Genomic DNA, 14,246 nt, shown 5'->3' on the forward strand with positions numbered 1-14,246 from the left:
TTATTAATTTATTAAAAATGAAAAAATATATCTCAAACATGAATATATTTTATTTATCGCCTATAGGACATTTAAAAAGAGGTTGACATAAAGTCCTTTAAAGACAGGCACATTTAAATTCCAGCCCCCTCAAAAAAACAAAAACAACCCTGAAAAGTGTGTGTGTGCGTGTGTGCGTGTGTGTGTGTGTGTGTGTGGGGGGGGGGTTGTGTTAACTAAGTATTATCAATTTAGTGGTCTTTAAAACGTGCTCACAACTTGCCAGTTGATTATGACTCCTGTCATATGTCATGACACACTGCTATATATTGGCAATACTGGCCCTGTATTTACTTGATATCGGATCGATACCAAAATTTGTAGTATCACACAGCACTACTGAATTCCTCCCGGACCGCCTTGATTTCCAATTTTAAAGTCACGCGCTCACACAGGGACACGGTTTGACCACCACGTCACTCCTGCTTTGCATAACCGCCGGGGCTCGCGCCTTTGATTGGGCCGGCGGTGGGATTTAGTCTGCGTTTTCTTTTATGACCGCCACGCTTCGCCTTCAGTCTGCAGCCGGACTCCTCCGCCACTCCTCCCCTTCGGGTCCGTCCTTCATTAAGGGGAGCAGCCCGTCGCCTCCTGCCGCTGCTCAAACGTGGAGGGAAGGAAACGAGGAGGGACGCCCGCCGCTGAACGCGCGGCTCTATTGTTAGTTCAGTAAAATTTACGGCTTCGCCTGCATATTTAGTGCGTTTCGCGTCGTCTTCGGGGCCGAAAGGGGCCGACTGTTTGTTTCCTCGGGAGTCTTAACGACGGCTGAAAGGTAACGGACAATTTACTACGCTGTAACGTTTCTGCCGCGAGCGACATCATTCGAGTTAGGCTACATCTTTGCACAGTTTTCTGCTAAATTAAAAAAATACAGTTCTGCCTAGAAGGGCTCACCCTCTTTGTTTTATTTTAGCATCTCTTAAATGAAGAAAGCAGCGTTTGTTTTGAAGCCAGACGCCCTCTTTGTGGTGTGGAGTGGTCGGTGTGTAGCTTGATGGGATGATGGATGTGAAACGTTAGCACGGAGCTGGGCGGTGGTTCCGGTGTGCCGTTCTGTCTCGGGGTGAAATTTATCCCGATGTACGGTGCTCCAGGTTCTCGGTTTGACAGGGTCTCCGTTGGCATCAGATTCAGTTTACTGAGCAGCTTCACGTCAGCCTCCCCGGCGTACACACGCTATTGTTCTGCGAGGCAGAACGACGGGGCCCTCTGCTAATCGGTGTTATTAAAGCTGCCTTTGAGGCGTTTAAATCACCCAGAAACTCTAAACCAGACTATTGGGGAGGTAAAATTGGAACCAGGCTTGCAAAGTTGGATATGTGGGCATCTTGTGTTTTCTTTTCCTCATATGGTGTATCTTTAGGCGTTGATCTGAGAATCTTACTTTGCCATTCATGCGAATTCAAGTTCCCCAGTCATTTTAAGCACCGTGCACCTTTTGTTTTCTTGGCACTGCCAGCTTAGTAGTTTCTTTCCAAGATTACCATCAAGGCCTGTTTTCATATTTGCATCTCTGCACATGGGGTGATCTCACTCTCCACCTGGCAAAGCAGTAAGTAAGGCAGACTATCAGAGGCACCGTCTGCAGATCTCAATGATAGAGCGATGCTGTTTATCCTCCAGGTTTTGGCTGTGAGTCTGCATTACATAATCACTGTGTTTTGGGGCTTGACTGGGTGTGGTGTGGCAGGGTTTTTGGAATCCGGACCAGTGACTGTCCCTGGCTTCAGAAATGTTATTTACATGCAGGCCCTTGCATTTGGGTGTGTGTTTCTTACTCCCAAACCCATTTCATCACTTGGGTGTGACACAGGGTGTGGATGACACAGCCACATGACACCCACCCTTCTCTGTTTATTCTGACTGTCTGGCTAAGCTCTTAGGCGGTCATCACAGGTTTACTGCTGCTGTGTCCTACTTCAGAGGATGAATCTGGCAAAATCTGCACTTCTGCCCCATTTAAAAGGCTCATCGGAAACGAATGGAGAAATGCAGTCACCTTTTAACTGAATTTGAGTGACTTGGCTGGTGTATTTGTGTACTTCCTGGTCACAGATGTCGAGCATATGAAGATGCATCAGATATCTACTGTTTTAGCAGCATATGATGGAGTGTAGCTTTAAAGTTAAGTAAAAGGCTTGCATATTTTGCCAGCCTGTGAACTTGGACACAGCTGTGTTTGATTGGGTTTTTTTTTCCCCTTCATACTGTACAGCCACTTCCCCTGCCTGCACCCCCGTTTCCTCTTCCTCTTCCCAAAGGTCAAAGCAACCGAGAAGAAGGGCTTGAAATAGTTTTTTCATTTCAGTGCCTTCTGTAACCTTAAACTTCAATGGCTGGATAAAGGGGGATTTATAAACAGGAATGTGCAAGTATTATGAACTTCTTTTTAAAATCCAAACTATCAGTAGCAAATGAAACATTTTTACATTATTAGTACAAGAACTTAAAAAAACCCCCCAAACTACTACATTGAATCGGAGGAATTGATTTAAGCATTTGCTGCAAGTTCAAGTTCTCTGCACATCCTTCAGCCCTGGTATGCTTGGCTTGTAAACTTTAAGGCTTGTTTTATGACTGAGCCTGGGCAGTGGTGCCTAATGGGGAGACTGCAGTTGTTGTTTTATTTCAGGCATGACGGTCTGTGCGAAAAATGCAGGTGGCTGCGTTTGAGAGATCTAGTGTGACTGGCTTGTGTAAATGGGTACGGTGCACTAGGGAGCAAGTCTGTAACTGATTAACAAACATGTCCTTTTGTTTTGTGTGGAATGCTTCAGATACCTCCTTGTCAAACCTTGCCATCTACGAGGCACCTTCAGGTGGATTCTTGGTCGCGTTTGTGTCTGGTTGGAAAAACGCGAAAGGATTAAAAAACTAAAAAAAACCCAAAAGCACTAACAGTGGCTGCAGCACTTAGTTTTTTTTAACATTCAATTCTCTACACTCCAAATATGTTGCCTATTATGACTTTTCTATGACAGGAAAAAGGTAAAGGACCAGCAACAGTATTAACATAACTGTTACAACACTAACAGACTGTCAGTGCTGGGATTGTTATTTGAGGTGATGGGTAAATAAAAGTGGCAATTTTATGTCTCAAGTTTCACTTTCAGTTTGATAACTGCAGTGATATTCTATAGGATTATTCCTGATTTTTGGCTATTTATTCAGCTTTGCATTGGCTCATCATGTGTGCATCAGCTCTGAGTGGATATGATGTCAGGGGTTCAAATCGTATTCAGTTCAACTCAGGTTTATTCATGTAGTGCTAAATCACTACAGCAGACACTTAAAGACATTTATATTGGAAGGTAAATGCACTATAATTTTAGAAAGAAACCCCAACAATCCAATGGCCCACTATGAGCAAGCACTTGGCGACTGTGGGAAGAAAAAAGTCCCTTTTAACAGGAAGAAACTTCTGAAAAGATGCTGTAGGTAGTCCAAAAAAAAGACTTACTGGCAAATTTAAAAAGAAGGCAAGTTTAACCAATAGAGAATTAATGCCCCTGTGAATTCATTCTTGTATTAATCATTTTAATTTCTAAAAGAAATTAGAGCTCATGTCCATCAGTCACCTTATGTCATGTCAAAAATCAGAGCAGATGAATGAAAAGCGCATTACCCTTGCACAGCATGGAGTATTTGCATTTGCCTGGAAGTGAGCTGGTTACATCTTGTAACCAGAGTCCGTATCAGTCCCACACTCATGGAAATTCAATCCACACTTTTGTCATACTATACTAATGTCTGATCCGGTGGAAAGTTCATATGATGATCTTTTTAAAAATTCTGATTAGAATGAAAAATTCCCAATAGCTAGATGTTAACCACCTCCATATCAACAAACCAAACGTGAGTGGTTGTGAGGTAATTAGAATGATGCTCAGTGCTCACACTATGGGACTTTGATATGCAATTAAATTTGCAAACAAAAGGCAGCAAAATGGATAAAAATGGCTGCAAAAAGACAAATATCCTGAGAGAAACCAAAGGGGTTCAGATACAGCATCTCATTTTCTAGTCAAGCATTGTGGTAATTTTTATCCATTTTTATTAAATAAAAATGGAGCCAAAAGTGCTCATATTTAAGGGAGCTTTGCTGAGTTATCAGCTTTTACATGCGGTTTATTCGTTTATAATAAACTCATTGGGAAGAAACTCACTTTTAGGGTTTTATTTTCTATTTAAATTGTTTTTTATTTATATATAAATTTTTACTTTTAACCCCTAAAAGTTGTCTCATAATCGGTTTAGTAGATTGGACACCAGCAGATTTGCATAATGTTAGAGTGGCTCAGAGTCCACTCATGGGAATTTTGAAAATAAAATACTTGCAGCCAGGGGATGAAGTGGGATTTTTGCACTGTGGGACAAAAAAAAGTCCTCAGCAACCACAGAATTTGTGCTCTTAAGCTCTCATAGATTTGTTTCCTTTGTGAGCCGGCTTGTGATTGGCTGTCTTGTACAGTCTATTGAGTTACATGTTAACTGGCACAAAAGAGCATGATCTTTAAACTGATGGTCACACACCTACAGTAACACTCTCCCCCTCTGCACTAGGTCACATTAGTTAACTCTTGTCAGTTTTACCACAACACTGCAGAGTTTGCCGATCCATAGCCGGTTCGGCATTCCCAGATAGCCTTTTAAGTAACACATTATTAGCCTTCATTTTACATGTTATGAAATAGATAATTTCAATACCTTTCTATGAAATGTCATTTGTTTGGTTGAAAGCTATAGTCGTGATATTTGAAAGTAAATGGTAAATTCTATCATGTTGATTTATGCGGACTCCTCTTCTGTAGCACTATGCTAGTTGCTGAAGTTGGCTAAAAAGTGGTACCACAGCTTTGGTTTCCATCAGTTTCTACATGCATGAATGTCAAAAAGCTGGATTAATTGTGAGTGCAGGGTTGTGAGGCTACCAGCAGTGTGCTTGAACCCTGCTCCACTAGATCTGTTTAGGAAGACTTTAAGGGTTAAACTTTATTTCATCCTTCACCCTTGTTGCCTGTGTTTTTCTCTGTAGCTGTGGGATGGTAAGGATGTAATGCTCATCACTGTGGTTTGGAGGCTGGTACTTTGCTGCCCATTAGCATAGAGTAGTGGATGCTGGCGCTGCATTTTTTTTTTTTTTTTTAGGTACTCTGTCTGGAACTGTGAAGCCAGTCTCAATGCACTGTAATTATTGAAACAGTACTTCAGCACTTTAGAATATGTCTGTTAGCTCACTATGGTAGCCTTGAATGCCTTCCTCAAACCAGATATTTTGTGGTTGTAGAATACAGCAAAAATGTTTTTTTAAGATGTTTTAAAATTACATTTATAGGCTGTATTTAAAAAAAAAAAAAAAAGAAAAAGAAAAAGTTATTAGAGTTTATTTGGGTTTGTTTGTTGTAGCATTACAAAGAACAGGTAATGAGAGAACTGTAAACAATGAGTCCTGTGTTTGTGTGTGGCTAAATGCCAACGGTTTTAACTAGATTAGTTTTTGTATTGTATGAGTAATATGATGCCTGAGAGCTTGTCCCCTCTTTGACACATGCAGCCTTCATGTCCACTAAAGCACGAATTGAGTTTCCTGGCTCTGAATCAGCCTTTAGGAGATGACTGTGTATGTAAGCACAGTTGGTCTGTATTACCTTAAGTCTACCATTTTACTGTGTAAAATGTGTGACCATTTCAATGAAAAACAAATTTATTTTATGTTTGAATTAATCCTGCACTTCTAAATAATATTATATTCATATCGTGTTTTTGGCTAGTCTCATTTATCCTGGTGATTTCCCTAAGAAAGGGTTAAACATCTTTGTTGGGTACCACAGTTGTTTATTTTATTTTATTTTTTACATACAGGAAAACTGAGAACTATTGATAACTAGATAACTGCCAGAGAAGGAGGAAAGTTCACAACAACAACAATAAAATGTGTGTTTGTTTTGGTTTGGCTGTGTATATCTTTTATTATCCTTTGCCTCTTTCATGTGCATGAAAGTCTGCCAATGTGTATTTAGTTATGTGTGTGACAGTTCAGGGGTGTGGCTATCAGAAGCATGTAGGCGAGGTGTGGGATCGGTGTCCATCTGTCCTCACCTTACCCGGCCCGGTCACAGAGATCGTAACTGATCTGGCTGCGGGCTCTTCAGTGTTATATTGACTATCTGCCTGTCTATAACCAGTTGGCTGGTGGACAGGGAGTAGCCACTGAGTTGATTTAATATGCCAAAAGTGATGTCCTCTCTGGCTTCTCTACAGCCCAGCCATTCTCGATTTCCGATCGAAACTCTTAATTGGCTCTTGTTTTGAGTTGAAGTTGTGGAAAATGTCACAGGCCTGTAACATAATGGCATATTTCTTCAATCTCCCTTGGACTACATTTAACTGCATTTGTCTTTTATCTATGTGTTTCTTATGGGGCTAAATTCTATAGATTGATCCAAATATTGACAGTATCAATACCAACACTGGAATTGGTAGTGGATGATACTAGTGTGAAAGGATCGATACTTTGTTTCTCTCCTCTAAGTTCAGTATATAGCCTACTGAATTGTGTTATTTGTTTGTTTAGTTAGTTATTAAAAATGAAAAAATGTATCTCAAACATGAACCTTTTTTGTTGACTGTCACATATTTTATTTATCACCTATAGAACATTTAAACAGAAGTTGACATAAAGTCCTTTAAAGACAGGCACATTTAGATTCCAGCCCGCACCCCATTAAAAAACAAAAACAATCCTGAAAGGTGTAGGGTTTTTTGTGTTAACTAATTATTGTCAATTTAGTGGTCTTCAAAACTAATTCAGAATTTGCAAATGTCATGACACACTGCTCTCAAGGTAGTATTGACCCTGTGCACGAGAAAATGCTAACTTCCTGGTTTGAGACCGGATGTGGGGTTGTACATTTCTGGTAGCTTTACTTTGCGGTCAATCGCTACTGCGAAGATATACTCCAAAATCATGTCCAAAACTCGAAAACGGAAAGATCGCGTTAAGTTACAAAGAGCAGAAGGTGGGAACACTCACCACTGTTGTCATAAAAAATCTAATGATCAACTTTGACGTTTAAAGAGTTTAGATCGATCAGTTGTTTACATCACTCAGCACAAGCAGAACTGCATTACTGCATGCAGAAGACACATCGTCCACATTCAGAAGCACATCTCTGTATAGTGACTGGTCTTATGATTTAAACAGGCAAATGTTCAGCATTCAAACTACAGGTGAAGAATAGTCAAACCAGATGGTTCCCCATTATGTGGATATCAGCTAGTCAAGTACACTGCATGTTAACAAACCGTAAAAAAAGCCACACAAAAAATGAATGATTGCTGGTAAGGGTTTCTGTACATTAGTATTTACAAAGGGTATGTTGTGACTTACCTTCAAAATTACAGCGGTCCCTCACTATAACATGGTTCACCTTTCACCTCGCTGTTTCGCAGATTTTTTTAGTGCAAGTTTGCATGCTTTTTTTTTCTTTTTTTCTTTTACATCACATTGTGTCCTGCATCCTGATTGCTGCAGACTATCTCCTCCGTGACGTCTCTCCTGTACAGTACAGAATCGCTGCATTGATCGCTAGCAGTGTGACTCTGAAGTGCAGTACTGTATGTCCACAAAACATTTTGCACCGTCAAAAAATAAAATTGGCTACTTGATTTCACCTATCGCTGGTTATTTTTAGAACATAACACTCGCGATAAACGAGGGACAGCTGAGAAATATAACATTTGAATCCCTTTTCTCTTTTGCTCTGAGGCGCGGGAAAAAAATATCGACAAGTCGATGAACATCATTTACAGATATATTGGATAAATGCCCAAGACATCTATAGAAATGTAAATCGCCGCTTGATTCATTCATTTGCTTAACTTGTTTTGGACCGTAAACCAGGCGCGAATAGGACACTGGAAACAAAGCCCCCCACAGGAGTTTCCCCTGCTTTGAGTGGGGTAATAGATTAGAGACTATGCTATTTTGAAAGGTAATATTTAACTCGTGGGCAAGGGCAGCTCCAACCAGCAATAAAAACTTAATTTGAGTGATTGTGTTTGAAAAGTTACTAGGAGTGTGATTAAAAATGTGGTGTTTAATTTACTTAAACTTGAATACATTTTGAATAATGGGTCAGAAATGATCTCTCTTTAAATGTAGCAGACTGTTTGCAGACTAATTTTGTTTGCGTTTAGTCGTTAGAAAAAACTCTGGTAGTGCTAATGTAAGTAACCAGTTGGTGCGGTAAGGGTTGACCAATGGCAGATTTGAATGCTTCACTGTGGGTTCAGTATATAAGAATGGGGTAGCTTCACACAAGTGTCCCTAGTCTTACAGGTGAAGTTTCAGTGCCAGCTGCTCCTCTGTCCCGCTGTTCCAGTTAATCCTCTGAGCGCACCCCCCCCCCCCCCCCCCATTCTCCTTAGCACCAAGCCTGAGTGGGGGTACACACAATGGGGTGTGAATGCTCCCCCCCCCCCGCCTCATAGCGCAATGATGTAAAACTCATTTATGCACACGAACATGTAAGAAGATCAGATACGATTGCACAGAAATATTTCCATTACTTTCCTCACTACTTAGATTTTTACCTCATTGCTGTTATTATTTGTTCCATTGACAGGTTGTCCTTATACCAGCAGGAAAGCCTGGCTTTTGCTTTTGAAAACCCTCCCAGGTTTGGAACAGATTGCAGCCCACTTCTCTGCAGTCCTTTAGACCACATCGCTGCCAATAGCTGGGAGTCCATCTTGTTTTATTGCCACTCCCTTAAGGGCTAGCTGGCTAAGTCCATTTAACTTGTAGCTTCACTTAACCACCTGCTCCTAATGACAGTGTTGAGAAGCTTACAGTCACTTAGCACCTGTTAGTCTCCTGTATGGAATTGATTAAGCTGCATGCTTAACATTTAGTCCAACTCTTGTGATGAAAGTGTTTTTCTTTTTCTCTTTGCCAGGAACATCTCTTTGGAACATATTGTCAGTCAGCACTTTTTTTTTTTTTTTTTTTTTTTTTTTTTTTTTTTTTTTTTTTTTTTTTTTTTGGAATCTGTGCAGAATGTTTTGCTGAAGTACTCCAAACACTTGTCTATCGGTCTTCACCAAAACACTTGTCCAGAAACAACTTCTTGGTCTGGATAAACATTCATCAGTACAAATGCAGTCTTGGGTGCTGTGATGTAGGGCTTGTCAACACCAGCACATGGTTCAGTTATTTGGACAGATGAAAAGAAACCAGTGAAGCTGCAAGATCACTCAAGGTTAATGTGGTTCTTTGTTAACGGATAACGAGGTTCTTGAGTGCCATTTGTTGTCTTGATGGGTTTTCTTCAAAGAGTGAGGAGCATGTGTAGGTGGTGCTGCCTTACATGCATCAAGAGAATTTCAATGATGTTCTAAAATCAGCATATTGGAACCATTGATAATGCAAAATGTAATGTTTTTGGTTTTCATTTTATGAATCTGTATTGATAGACTTGAGGATGTAGTCTAACTCCTCCCCCCCCCCCCCGTGGCTTACCTTTTGTGGTAGAACAGGTCATGTGGGTTACAAAAAATTATGACAGCTCAGAAAAAATGTCTCAAGGAGGTAATGAATTGTGTTGAGCTGTTTTGGAAGATTAGTGAAGTAACAGGTTTTGTTTATCAGAAGTGCGGAAATGAGCGGAAAATGTATAGAATTCTGTTAAATAAGATAACAGACCCTTTTCTTTAAAATATGCACGAATGGTCACACCCAAAAGATCTACTTTGAGGTAATGTCTTCGATAGCAAATTTTTGGCCTTAACAGTTAATTTATGACAGATGCAAGGAATTTCTACAGTTTCTCACTGGCTCTTTGTGACTGCTAGAAAGCTACATAAAGTCAATAATCCAATCGCTGTATTACACTGCCCCCGATAGTAGCTGACAAGCTGCCCCATCCTTCACTGACTTGCTGTTTACTGATTATTTATAACTTGGTACGAGCTGTCACCTTTTTTTTTTAATATTTAATTATCTTGGATCAATTTGATCAAGTGAAGGGTTGTTCACAAAACATGGAGCAGGATGTATTTTCCATTATCTATGCCATCAAGCCCAGATAGTGAATTACTCTTTGCAAGTGCATTCAGCCAGACGGCCTGACCAGGTCTGGCTGTACACACCCACTGGGCAGTCTGCTGACTTAGCCTGTGGATCAGTGGCTTTTATATCTAGGCCAACAGTTAATATTCTAATGGTTGGTTATCATTTACAAAGCACATATATTAAGAAAGTCCATGGTTTCAAGAGAGAATTGTGGCAAATGACATCTCTGTTTTGCTCTTTATATGGACTCCTTGAGCGGCACGAAGCCATGGTCTTCTAACTCATAATTTGGTCCAATGAACTAGACTAGAAACTAAAAACTAGAGCTACTACCAAACAGCTCATTTGCTTATTGAAATGCAGATTGGGTCTAAAGTGACTAATAATGACCCAATCATTACCTGTTACTGAAAGTCGCAGTAATTTCCTTCTTGGATATGTAGAAATTTTGACAGGAAATTATAAGTGGCGGTAGGGCTGGGCGATATGGCCTGAAATCCATATCGCGGTATAATTTGAAGCACATGCAGTAACGATATATATCGCGATATATTATTTCTTCTGTATAATGTATTTTCCACACTATAAGGCACACTTAAAAACTTTGGTGTGCCGCACTGCTTGATGGATTGTCAGAGCATTACGGCTGCCGTAGTAAGGAGCTTCGCGGAGTAATCTGGGTCCAAAACTCCGTCCGCTTCAGGTCCCAAAGTCAAACAAACACTGAGAGTTAAAAACGGTCTAAATTCTTTCATCTTTAATAAAATCATCAGCGTCGCTGCTTTACCAGGTGTAACAATTAAGTTTAACATCCAGGCATCGATGAAAACAGATTTATTAAATTCAACGAAGTTACAAGTTAACAGGAAGTTAGCTCGCTAGTTTCCATCTAAACCTGACATACCTAGTTCTGACTGAGAGATTTTTGAAACTAATTAAAACGTACAGCTCTGCTACCTAGTTATTAATATACTGCAACAACATGGGAATAAAACAGCTGCGAGAGAATTCAACATTAATGAATCAATGTCACGGAAGTGGAGGAAGCGCAGTTTTTGGCTATCCCCATATTTCAAAAGTGCTTCATCTCTTTGCTATGACTGTCGTCCGGTATAATTTGCAGATGATAATGGTTGTAGCCGCTGCGATGCTTTTGACCAAAACAGGCGCAGCTTGATGACATCATCAACATGCGTTATCGCGGTAGAGCGGTATAGTCAAAATCTCTATCGTTGGCCAAATTTATATCGTTTCTATCGTATATCGTTTATATCGCCCACCCCTAAGTGGAGGTATATTGACTCACCAGTGGTTTGTAATTGTGCAGCATCCAGTGGTTCTGAATGGGGAGAGTGGCTTAATGCAAAGAGACTGAACTGTTAAGACGTTTGTTTTCCAAGAGCCAATTGGTTTCCTTTTCATTCTCTGTGAACGAAACACTGACTTGGTGATGAAGCAGAAACACCACTACTACCTTGTATGGTCAAGAGAAGCATGGATTTACACACACAGCCCCCGTTTACTTGGACTCAGTTTTCCTACCTACTTAACATGAATTTGCTTTTAGATTCTTGTTTGAAGGCTCGTTCTGTAAATCCTAAAGGTTTATGAAGTGGTGAGTACAGTAGGATTGAGTGAATGCGAGTAGGTTTCTTCATTTTGTTTTTTTTCTTTTAATGAAGATGAAGCCTGAGCTCAAGGTTAGGAAAACCCCTGCCTTTCCCAAACACCATTAAATGTCTTGATTTGTTTTTCTTGTAATTTGAGTGCAGAAATCGAACACCCTCTTCCTGTTTGCCCTTTTACACACTCGTTTGGGCTCTCACTTGAACTGAATACCGCCTGTGTTTTTTCCTGTGCCGTACATGCATCTTGCTCAAACGCAACCCTGAGGAAAGTTAATGATCAGTCAACCCATTTGTATACTTGGCCCTACTTCGTTCTAGTGCTGAACACTCCCAGGCCTGAAACAACGGTCAAATTCACTACGGCAGCTTCCGTTTGCTTGAAAAACAATCTCTGAAGGTGTGGCTGTAGTAAGAATGCAGCGATGAATCAAGTGTGCCTGTGGAATTGCAGGAATGTAGGCAGGCCAGCAAATTCTGGTTTTCACTTTTTTCTGGCTGTCTCATTAATGGCGACTGATATTTTCATGTCACTCACACTTTGAACCTGCACCCTCTGCTCGTTCATACACTGCATCTTTGTGCATGTACACACAGCCCACGCATTCATAACTCTCCATTTGACCCTTGCACTGCTACTCGTCTCATGCACACAAACGGACATGCATGCAGCCAGCTGTCGTTGCGTAGCCCCAAGGAGTCTTGAGGAAGTCAGAGCTGGAATGTGGATGGGGCGGATGTGCACTCGATACTGCTGCAGCTTTTAGGCCTTAACTTTCTTTTATTCTTCACTTTGAAGACGATGCAGCATCGACATGGATCATAAAGTAAAAGCTCAACATTAATAAACTGATGTGGTCAGTTTCATGTAGCACTAACACATTTGCATTATGGATTTATCCTTTTTCTTAAATAATTTGATTTAACTGTGGGGTACAGTTCTAGGTCTTATAGCCCAGTGTCTGACGCACTGCTTTTTCAGCTAGCAGTCCAGAATGCACAATATTAGATGTATTGACACAATCCTCACGGCTGTGTGACGCATAGAATGAGTTACAACGAAATGCGTAGGGGACAACTGTGCATTGAATAGCTGAAATATTTTCCTGTTTTACTTCACTGGCTTTTTTCCATTTATCTACAGTTTCTAAGCATACAGTCTGTCATGTGTATTTATGTCTCTGATGTTTCATATTTACAGCATCATTAGCAGTCTGGTGTAAATCTGCAGTTGACAGCATCTCTATCAACAGATCACCTCCAGCAGTCTGCACAATGCATCCCAAACCTCTGTCGTGCTCTAAACACAGCTAAATCCCCATGTGCTTGTATTAACACAGTATTAAAAGTGACCCATTTTGTCATGCACCACTTCTAACGTCTGGATGCGCAGAGGGCGAGACTGAGAGATGGGTTACGACAGATGCAATTAAACTGCTTGAAGACAGAAGTCCGAAATAAAATGTAATGACGCATATTTCTATTGCAGTACAATGTAAATGCCACAAGGACTACAGAGTTCTTGCTCTGTCTAGACACACTCACTCTAACAGTCTAATAAAGTAATGACTGCATTAAATAATACTCTCCTCTCCTGCTTTTGGCCAAATGCACTGCTGCAGTCTGTTAGCCTTCAGGCATTTGCTTTCATCACAAAATCTGCAAAATGTACTAGATGTCAGGCATATTGAGTGATGTTGACTAGAAAAGGGTACGCTGCACTCATGAGGATTATGGCTCTTCAGTGAACTGAATTTTGAACACAAAATCGGCAGTTCTAAATAAAAAAAAAAAAAAAGAATTTAAAGAGCAGAATTTGCCAAAAGTTGCTCTGCAGAGCAACCTCGCTGTAAGACATCGCTTATCTCTGCACGACCGTGCGGCTGGGAGTTTGTATATCTTTTCACTTCCCGTCTGTGCTACGTCACAAAGAGTCAGCTGGTCACAGATGATACCTTTTACTTGCCCAAAAGGGATTCTGTTCATCTGGACGTAGCGTTTTGTAGGAGAAACGTTTCGTCACTCATCCAAGTGACTCCTTCAGTCTCAGCTGACTGCAGGTTTCCACAATCTTATAAACAGTACATTTGCATAATGACTGAAACAAATGTACTGTTTATACAGCTGAGAAGGAAAACGAGAATCAGAGGAGGAAACATATGGAGTAGATTGAAACAACCATTAAAATCTGAAGTTCGCAAAGCAAATGGGTTGGGTCAGTTATTTAAAAGTAACAAAGAAAAGGACTCTGTAGCTTTTATCGGCAGCCTTGGGGGTTGTGGTGGGGGCACCAAAAACTCTAAACAGACTAGTCAAACAAGTTCTTCCAGAATTTCCAACCAATAGTCCGTGATGAATTTGCATTTAGAGGCATGAATCAGTAGTTATTGTTAAGACTTGATATCGAAAAGTAAATATTTAACCTTCTTGCTGTGGGAGAAAAAAGTCTGGGATCTCTGAAAAAATGACAGGGGGGAAAAAAAGTTACTGTAGTGCCTGCTGTT

The 14,246-nt window shown here is 40.5% G+C and overlaps 1 protein-coding gene across 2 annotated transcripts in view; it reads left to right on the top strand.

Moving 5' to 3' along the window:
* Positions 1-549: 549 nt before the first annotated feature.
* prr36a (proline rich 36a) overlaps positions 550-14,246 on the top strand; it is a 30,507-nt gene continuing 16,810 nt past the window's right edge. For both annotated transcript variants that reach the window (XM_006787484.3, XM_035906270.2), the window contains exon 1: positions 550-814. The gene's annotated coding sequence lies outside the window, so the exon portion shown is untranslated. The remainder of the gene's footprint in view (positions 815-14,246) is intronic.

Source organism: Neolamprologus brichardi, chromosome 6, assembly GCF_056152115.1.
Source record: "Neolamprologus brichardi isolate AB-2024 chromosome 6, ASM5615211v1, whole genome shotgun sequence".
Classification (NCBI taxonomy): domain Eukaryota; kingdom Metazoa; phylum Chordata; class Actinopteri; order Cichliformes; family Cichlidae; genus Neolamprologus; species Neolamprologus brichardi.